Source organism: Heterocephalus glaber, unplaced genomic scaffold (assembly GCF_053883595.1).
Source record: "Heterocephalus glaber isolate CG9 unplaced genomic scaffold, H.glaber_assembly_v1.0 deba00001666, whole genome shotgun sequence".
Classification (NCBI taxonomy): Eukaryota; Metazoa; Chordata; class Mammalia; order Rodentia; family Bathyergidae; genus Heterocephalus; species Heterocephalus glaber.
The window spans coordinates 16,557,954-16,566,079 of record NW_028258406.1 but is presented as its reverse complement, the minus strand read 5'-3'; the positions used below and the strand labels follow the sequence as shown (position 1 = coordinate 16,566,079).

General features: G+C 44.4%; 1 pseudogene; it reads left to right on the top strand.

Annotated features, from left to right (window-relative positions):
• The first annotated feature begins 2,189 nt into the window (after positions 1-2,189).
• LOC101700146 (C2 domain-containing protein 3 pseudogene) lies at positions 2,190-4,919 on the top strand (annotated as a pseudogene).
• Positions 4,920-8,126: the final 3,207 nt, after the last annotated feature.

Sequence of the window (8,126 nt, the reverse complement as noted above, 5' to 3'; positions counted from 1 at the left end):
TGTGCAATACTTGAAGATAGAGAAGACAGTGTGTGAAGGGATAACAAAGAACAGCACAGTTGGTACTTCTGAAAATGAAGTCCTTGAAGTGTGGGATTCTGTGCCAAATAATTTTAAGTTAATGAAAGCACTTGGGATTGCTTTTCTTACTTTTTTGGATCATCTTAAGCTTGTGAGCACCTGTTTTCAGCTTTGAATTATATAAAATCTAATACAAGAAATCAACAGGTAACCTGAGTGCTGCATGTGTTGCTCTCAAACTAATGAAGTGTGAGCCAAGGTTTGACAAATTACCAGCATGTGTACAACAGCAAAGATCACATTATTGTGCTAAAGTTAATCAAATGAAAACTTTTACCTTTCAATAAAAAGCTATTTGTATCACTGAGAGCGCTGATATTGTGTTTTTCTTTTAAGACAAAAGATGTTAATATGTGAGTTATTTTTTCTAGATTAAAACTTCAGTATTCAGGATTAATTGCAGTGTTGGCACTTTGCCATAAATAAGTGGTTTGGGTGCTTGATCTCTAAAAGGTTTGCCATCATTAACCCAGGACATCATTTTCTTTCTGCCTTCAAACTTGAACTGAAACATCAGCGTTTCCTGGGGTCCATGCCTTTTGAACTTCTGACTGGAATTGTACCATTCTTCTCCTCGGACTCTAGCTTGTTGGCTGCAAATCTTAGGACTTATCCGCTTCCATAAGTGTATAAGTCAAGTCCCCTCCCTTTATTCTCTTTCTCCCTCCCTATGACCACCCACCCCGACACACTTTCTATTGGTTGTATTTTTCTGGAGAACCTGGATGAATATAAGTTTGCGTTGATATTTGTGTTCATTGGGACTCTACTGGTGGCAAGAGACAGAATAATGTACCAACTGCTTCCCATAACCAGGAATTCTTGAGGAAGGTATCTTGGTTTTAAGCCTAACTTCATACAATGTTCAAGTGATGATGTCAAGATCTGTTTCTGTTCTATCTTGTTCTCTCCATTTCTTATTTCTCTTCCTCGGTTTGACCCACCCTTCTCACACAGGAATTTCTCTATTGATCACAAGATAGCTCTTCTAGATTCTCAACTGGGCGGAATAAGATGATTCTCATTTGGACCAAAGCTTCAAAAGTTTTGTTTTGTCTCTGTGGTTCTAGTTGGCTCACATGCACACCTTACATAAGACCAGGAAAATATGCTACTATTGAGAAGTGCATGGCCCTGGATGCCTTGCATATACCTGTTGGATGTGCCAGACTGCAGGGCCTATCCTTCTTCTGACATGGCACAGCTCAGTAGCTCATCATACAGGCAGCTAATTAAAGCAGGATATGTGGTTTGACATGGCTTGCACGGGGTGAGAGGAAGTGGCTTGTTTATGGCTGGCTAAACTGTTCTTTGCCTGCTTAAAATGGGCAGGCTCTCGGTCCTAAATTTCTTTCCCACAACACAACAACTGCAAGTGCAGGAATCATCTGGCCCTCTGCTCAACCTGTGAAGTGTTGGGAAACCTGTACAAATATGATGCTATTTTAGCTACTGCTTTTGCTATTATATATACTGTGTGTATGTCTCTGTTAGGAGTCGGTCTTCTGTCAGCATCCCTGAGGTGGTGGCAGGCTAACTTATCTCATAAGCAGGGTAAAATCTCAGACCTTTCACAACTTTAGCAAGATGCAGATTAATTTAAATCTAGATTGTCTACTCCAACTCAGCTCCACCTAGAATATGATTGAGAAGGGGAAGAAAGGATTCCTCAAACGGAAGATTAGGCTCAGATCCCAGAAGAAGGGCAAATAGATGAGGAATGAGAAAAACACTGGGAGCTGTGCAACTTGTTTTGACCCTCATATGCCTACCTCCACAGAGCTGTCTCTGTTAAATAGAGATACAATATTTCTCCATTCAATTAGCACTTGGGCAAGCCCACCTTCAGTTATGTTTATAGATAGCGATTCGATGCCACAGAGACTAACAGAATTCCTTAGGACTCAGGTAAAAGGCCCAGATCTATGGCTGTCACAAGCTGTCCCGGAGAAGGACAACTATGAATGATGAGGCACAAAACAATTTCCTTCTTTCAACTCAAAGAAGGGCTTTTAAAAATATAATTTCATGCACAGATAACATTCATGGAAATCAAACTGGGAAAAAAAAACCTCACCCAACCCTACTTCTTTTAAAAATAATTGTTTTCCAGTGAGCACCATCATACTCTCCCATTGCCAACTGCAGTTCCAATGCAAAGACTCCTTCTAAGTGCCTTCTCTGCACAGGGGGTTGTGCCTGGAGGTGGTGTCCAGTTTGAAATCTGGTGCAGATACTATTATCCTAATGTGAGAGACGAGACCAGATGGTTGCCAAAGGAACCTTGCCATTATCGAGGATCTGTGCCATGGTAACCATGCAGCACTGTGAGGATGTGGGAATACAGACCTTTAATCTCCCTTTAATCCCCAGGTTTGAGAACAGGAAAGAATTGAGGAGCCAGTCATCAGGTTTACTGGATGTGGGCATAAGGTACCGGCGTAGTCTAAGAACAGCAGAGGGAGTTCTTGCCGCTCGAACTGTCTCCATCTCGGTACATATTATCAGAGCCTGTGGACTGCAAGCCGCAGCCAAGGCTTTGGCTGAGCAGGAACCCACTCTATGCTTTAGTGCCACTGTTGGGGTCAATGCCTCTGTCACTACTCATCTCTTGTTCCTGCCCAAGGGAGAACAGCGCCAAACCCATCCTGTGGCCTGTTCCTTCTGCCCTGAGTTCTCCCATCACATTGAGTTCCCATGTAATTTGGTAACTCAACTCTGTAGTGGAGAGGCCTGTTTCCTGGCAGAGCTATTGGAGTTTGCAGAAATTACTTTTGCTATCTAACATGAAAATACCAAATCAGTCAGTGATATATCCAGTATCCAGTCATGCAAAGAGTATCTACTTGGAGTAGTAAAAGTTCCAACAAAAGAGCTGCTAGTCAAGAGATCTGGGATCACAGGATGGTATCCTGTCCTTTTACCGGAAGACACAGGCCTGCCTCATGGCTTGGAGCTTATGCAAAAGGTTGTGGGTGGTCTGGAACTTTCAGTTTCTTTCACTCATCCTGGAGATAGAGAAGGGGTACTGGAAGCTGCTGAGCTATTGGGCTGGAGCTTTGAAAACAACTTGCAGGATCTTGTCAAGGTAGATGAAGAGGAGCTAGCCACTGTCACTATCTCTACTCCAAGACTGTGGCTGCTCATCCATTGCGTGTTGCTTGCTGGCCACAACCATATTCATAAGAATACATTTTTCTACCTTCGCTATAAGCTATATGATCATGAAGCCTCCTGGACCCCTCTCAAGAAGCCTAAGGAATCTGCAAACAAAAACCAGGTCATGGTTACTTTCAAGGCATCCAGAAGAGCAGAAGTCATTCGGGCCCATCACTGCTTTGATACTTCAGGGAGGAGAGGCTAGAGATCCAAGTGTGGAGAGCTTATGGCAATTATAGTGTGGAGAGGCCCCACCAGACAGACAGCTGGATTGGATCAGCCTATGTCGATTTGGCCAGACTTGGGGAGAGGTCAGCAAGAACACTGACAGTGGTGTATATCCTCTGTTTGGATGAAATGCTTCTAACCTATTAGGAGCTGCCTTGCTAGTTCATGTGGTTCTTTCCTCTCTTTCTCCACACATTGAGCCCACTCATGAGCTGGACTCCATGGACTGCAGCAGCCACAGTGGGTCTGAGCAGCTTCCCAGAGGAAATGATGAGGTGCAGCTCTCTCCACCCTGTGGCCACCAGAAGTCTTCTGCATCTACCCAGGTTCCCTGCAACAGCACCACAGCTGAAGTCTGCCTAGCTCAGGAGGCCCCTGCTTGGTTGGATGGAACTTTTGCAGTCAGCATCCTGGTAGAAAAGGCAGTGCACTTGAGCTTGAAAGGGAGCCCCTTGACCGGGCGGAAAGTACCCATACCCAGTTGTTGTGTATCCTTTGCAACAGCAGATGAGCCATCTCCTGTATACACCCAAGTGGTTGAAAACACAGATTCCCCCATCTGGAACTTTCAACTTCAGTCAAGGCTATCAAAAGAGCTTCTTCTGGACCCACAGCAAACTCTGGTCTTCAAAGTCTGGCATAAAGGAGATAAGGAGAGAGTGATTGGTTTTGCCTCAGTGGATCTCTCCCCACTGCTCTCTGGCTTCCAGTTTATCTGTGGCTGGTACAACATTACAGATTTCAGTGGAGAGTGCCAAGGGCAAATAAAAGTTGCCATCTCTCCTCTGGAGAGTTTGATACACTTCAAAGAAGAGAGGCAAGCAAGACGTGGGATGGAGACCCAAGCATCACTGATCCCAATGTACAGTCCCTTTTCCTTCCCTGCCTCTGATATATGGGCTGGGTTCCCCAGCTGTATTGCAAGACACATTCAAGACCAGCTTACTCACACCTCTTCAAAGGACCTTGATTTCTCCTCTCCTGGAAGAAGTAGTACCACAAGAAGCCCAGCATCACGCCATGAAGAGCATGTGCAGAACATCCGCCGATTTCATGAATCCCTGCAGCAGGGAGAGGCAGTCTCAACAAGTGACAACAAACTCACCAAGTCACCTTTGTCTTCCAACACCTCCATTCTGACTTCTCTAAGGAAGAATCTGAGTGAGCTAGATGAGATCCAGTAGTATTTCAGCCAGAAGCTCACCAAGCCTTTCCTGCCTCTCAGCCCTCACACCAATACTGCCATCTTACAGTGCCAGGAGAACCACAGGGACCAGTGTAGGCCAGGAGTCAGCAGCCTAGACCCTCAGAATCAGTGCCTTCTGGAGAAATCCAGTAAGCTGGTATTGCAAGTCAGCTCCTTAATTTCAGCAGCTGGAGGCCTCCCTACAGATGCTCTCACTCTCTACAGCTATGCCACCACCAGCCACAGCAGATCAGGACAAAAATGAAGCCACCAGAGGAGCCTTCTCCCAGAGGCCTTGTCGCCCCAGACCTCACTTGCTCCCTCCCAACCTGCCTGAGGAAGAAACTGGCAGAATCGCTTGGATATTTTCTTCTCAGTACTCCAAGACAGACTGATGGAGCCTGAGGGACTTAGGGAAGGGACCATCTGACCACCCTCCCTCAGCCCTGTCGGACATGCAGGAAGCACTAGCCCCACTTCCTTAGGGCTGTCACAGCCTGAAACCACCACCAGCCACCTACTCCTTGAGTACCTTGCGACCCACTCAGCATGGCCCTGAGGAATGTTCCTCCTGCCGGGACTCCAGTTTCTTCCTTCTGTGGTGAGGCAAACAATTCTGAGTGACCCCCTGCTCAGGGGTCACGCAGGCATCTTCCAGCAGAGAAACTTCCTAGTGTCCTCGACACAGCCAACTACTTATCTGAGCCCACCCTCTGCCTGCCATCTTTGCCTTAAAGGTTGGAGCCTGACCAGGGTTGTAGGCAGGTGTAGGTTGTATGCATCATCCATAGCCAAGGAAAGATTAGAGCCATCGCCAGTTCATTTGCTTGGGAATAAGGGTATTTTATAGACAGGAACTTTTTTATGTTATGTTGAATTAATCAATAGGAGAGGAGGGAGACATTGCCTCCTTTAAATTGTTTATCTGATTGTATGAAATTCTAACCATGCTCTTAACTTACTGTCTTTACTCAGCTTTGATGGTCTTTGTTTCTGCCTTTAAATAAAATCCTATTGGTATTTGTAAAAAAAAAAAAAAGTAATAATAATAATAATTGTTTTCATTTGAATCACCTTCTCGTTATTTTTCAAGTGCATACATATTTTTAATGAAATTGTAGTAGAAATATAAATTATTACTAATATTTTACCTTTAACTTATACCACAAGCTTTTCCTCACACTGTGTTCATTAATCGTTTCCACTTTAATTAGTGCAAACTTTAATGCCTAGTGTAAATAGCCACAAGTAACCTATGCGCCATTCCCTTCTAAGTAAGTATGTCATCTGTTTTACATTTTCCCTAAATTAACACAAGTAAATAACATTTGTATAACTTTAGGCTTTCCACACTTTATTTCATTTGATTCTCCCGACAGCTTAGTGAAAATAATTTTGTTATTGTTACCTCTTTTTACCATTGAAGACAAAGAGGCCCAGAGAGATTAAGTGATCCATTGTGAAACACAGCCTGATGATCACAGAGCCATGACTTGAGCCCAGTACTTTTACTTCTGGATCCCAATTGCTTTGTAAACGACAGTGCTGACATAGTGTTACTTTCATAACCTGCCTGCCCTGTGACTGCTACCAGTGATATAAGTATAGCTCTCTACATGGGGTTGCTTTGAAGAATCTGGATGCTTTTTTATGTCCCCAAATGTCTCATCCACCAGGACCTGTAATTGTTCTCTTATTAGAGCCATTCCTCTCATTTTGGTGGCCTTTTGTTGTTTAAAGGATCCTTGTCAAAATCTCGAAAACACTGAGAAGGATGACTACATAAACAAGACTTGCTAACCCAAGCCTGGAGATTAATCTTCAACCCCTGATGTCAGCAGATGGTAGTGGACATCTGTTGTTTGTTCACTCAGCAGCCCACCCCCACTCTCATTCAGTGCAATTGCTGTTTCCTCCCAAATCTTGGTTATTGTAAAGAGAGCAGTTGTGATGAATGATGTGTTCACTGGTGGCAATCTTTCCAGTATCACAGTTAGTTAGTCCTTTCCTGGGTCTTAGGCATTGAGACTCTGAGGGAAAGTTTCTTTCTGTCTCTGTCTCTGTCTCTCTCTCTCTCTCTCTCTCCCTCTCTCTCTCCCTCCCCCCCCCTTGAAGGTTAATTTCACAGTTCAAATAGATGGCAGAAAGTCTACTCCTAGTAGATTATGAAGACAGTAGTAAAGCTCTGTACTAAGAAATCTTCTGAGGCACACATTTAGAACATTTCAAACACACAGGTACTAAGTGAATGCTAGTAATCACTCACACATCACCACAACATGTGCTTACCTAGTTCATCATTTATTCAGTAAACATTACTGGAGAGCATATTGTGTGGGCCCTGAAGACCCAGAGATAAAATTACTTCCTCAACAAGAACCCCAGGCAGGGTATGGTGACACATGGCATGATCTCAGCAAGCAGGAGGCTGAGGCAGGAGGATCGCTGTAAGGTTGAGAACAGCCTGGGATACATAGTGAGTTCAAGGCCAGCCTGAATGACTAGTACATAGCAAAACCCTGCTTCAAAAAATAAAACAAACAAAAAAACAAGGGCCCCAGAGAAGCAAACAAATCATTTTGATACATGGTTGCACTCTAAGGATGGTGCTGTGACCAGGGAAAGTGTGGTTGTGGAAGAAGGGAGGAGCCAGCATGAGGTCAGATGGGTGGACTTGGGGCAAAGTTGATTTCTGGGTGGCTCTTCCTGGATGGGTGGGAACTTTCCCATGGACAGACACTGACATGTAGACTGAGCCTTGGCATGTGCACTGGGCCCCAAAAGGACAGCCGGATGTGCCAGGTTGGGAGGATGGGTGTGTGTGTGCGTGTGTGTGTGTGTGTGTGTGTGTGTGTGCGCCCTTGCATTTTGTAAGGCTGAACCACAGGGTGCAGGTCAGGATGCACAAGGACAGGAGGGGTCATCCTGGGATGGGACTCGGGCTTTGGGCTGGTGGACTCTGACCTGTATTTCAGGACAATCACTTTGAAAGAAAAGGGATGCAAGAGAATGATGAAGAGTTAAGTGCATGGTCCCTGGAGGCAGATAGACAAAGGTCAAGTCCAGCTCTGATACCTAGGATCTGTGTGCCCTTGAGCAAGCTGATCACCCTTGCTAAGCTGCAGTTTCCTTCTGCCCAGATTGGCTGTCATTTGGTGTAAAATACCATAGCTAAATGCTCATACCAAAAGCATTTTTGTGAGAAAGAAATGTCATGTTCTTAAAGCACTAAACACAAACTCTGACAAATGTATTGGCAGCTAAATACAGAGTAGATGTATTAGTTAATTTGAATAGGAACAGGTTGATGGAAACAAAAGAAAGTAAGGAATCTGTTTTTGGAGGGTTTTATTGTCTGTTTTTTGTTTTGCAGTGCTAAGAATAGAACTCAGGGCCTCATGCATGTCATGTAAGTGCTCTACCACTGAGCTACACCTAGGCCTTAAGGTCTTCCAAGAAGGAAAATATTATC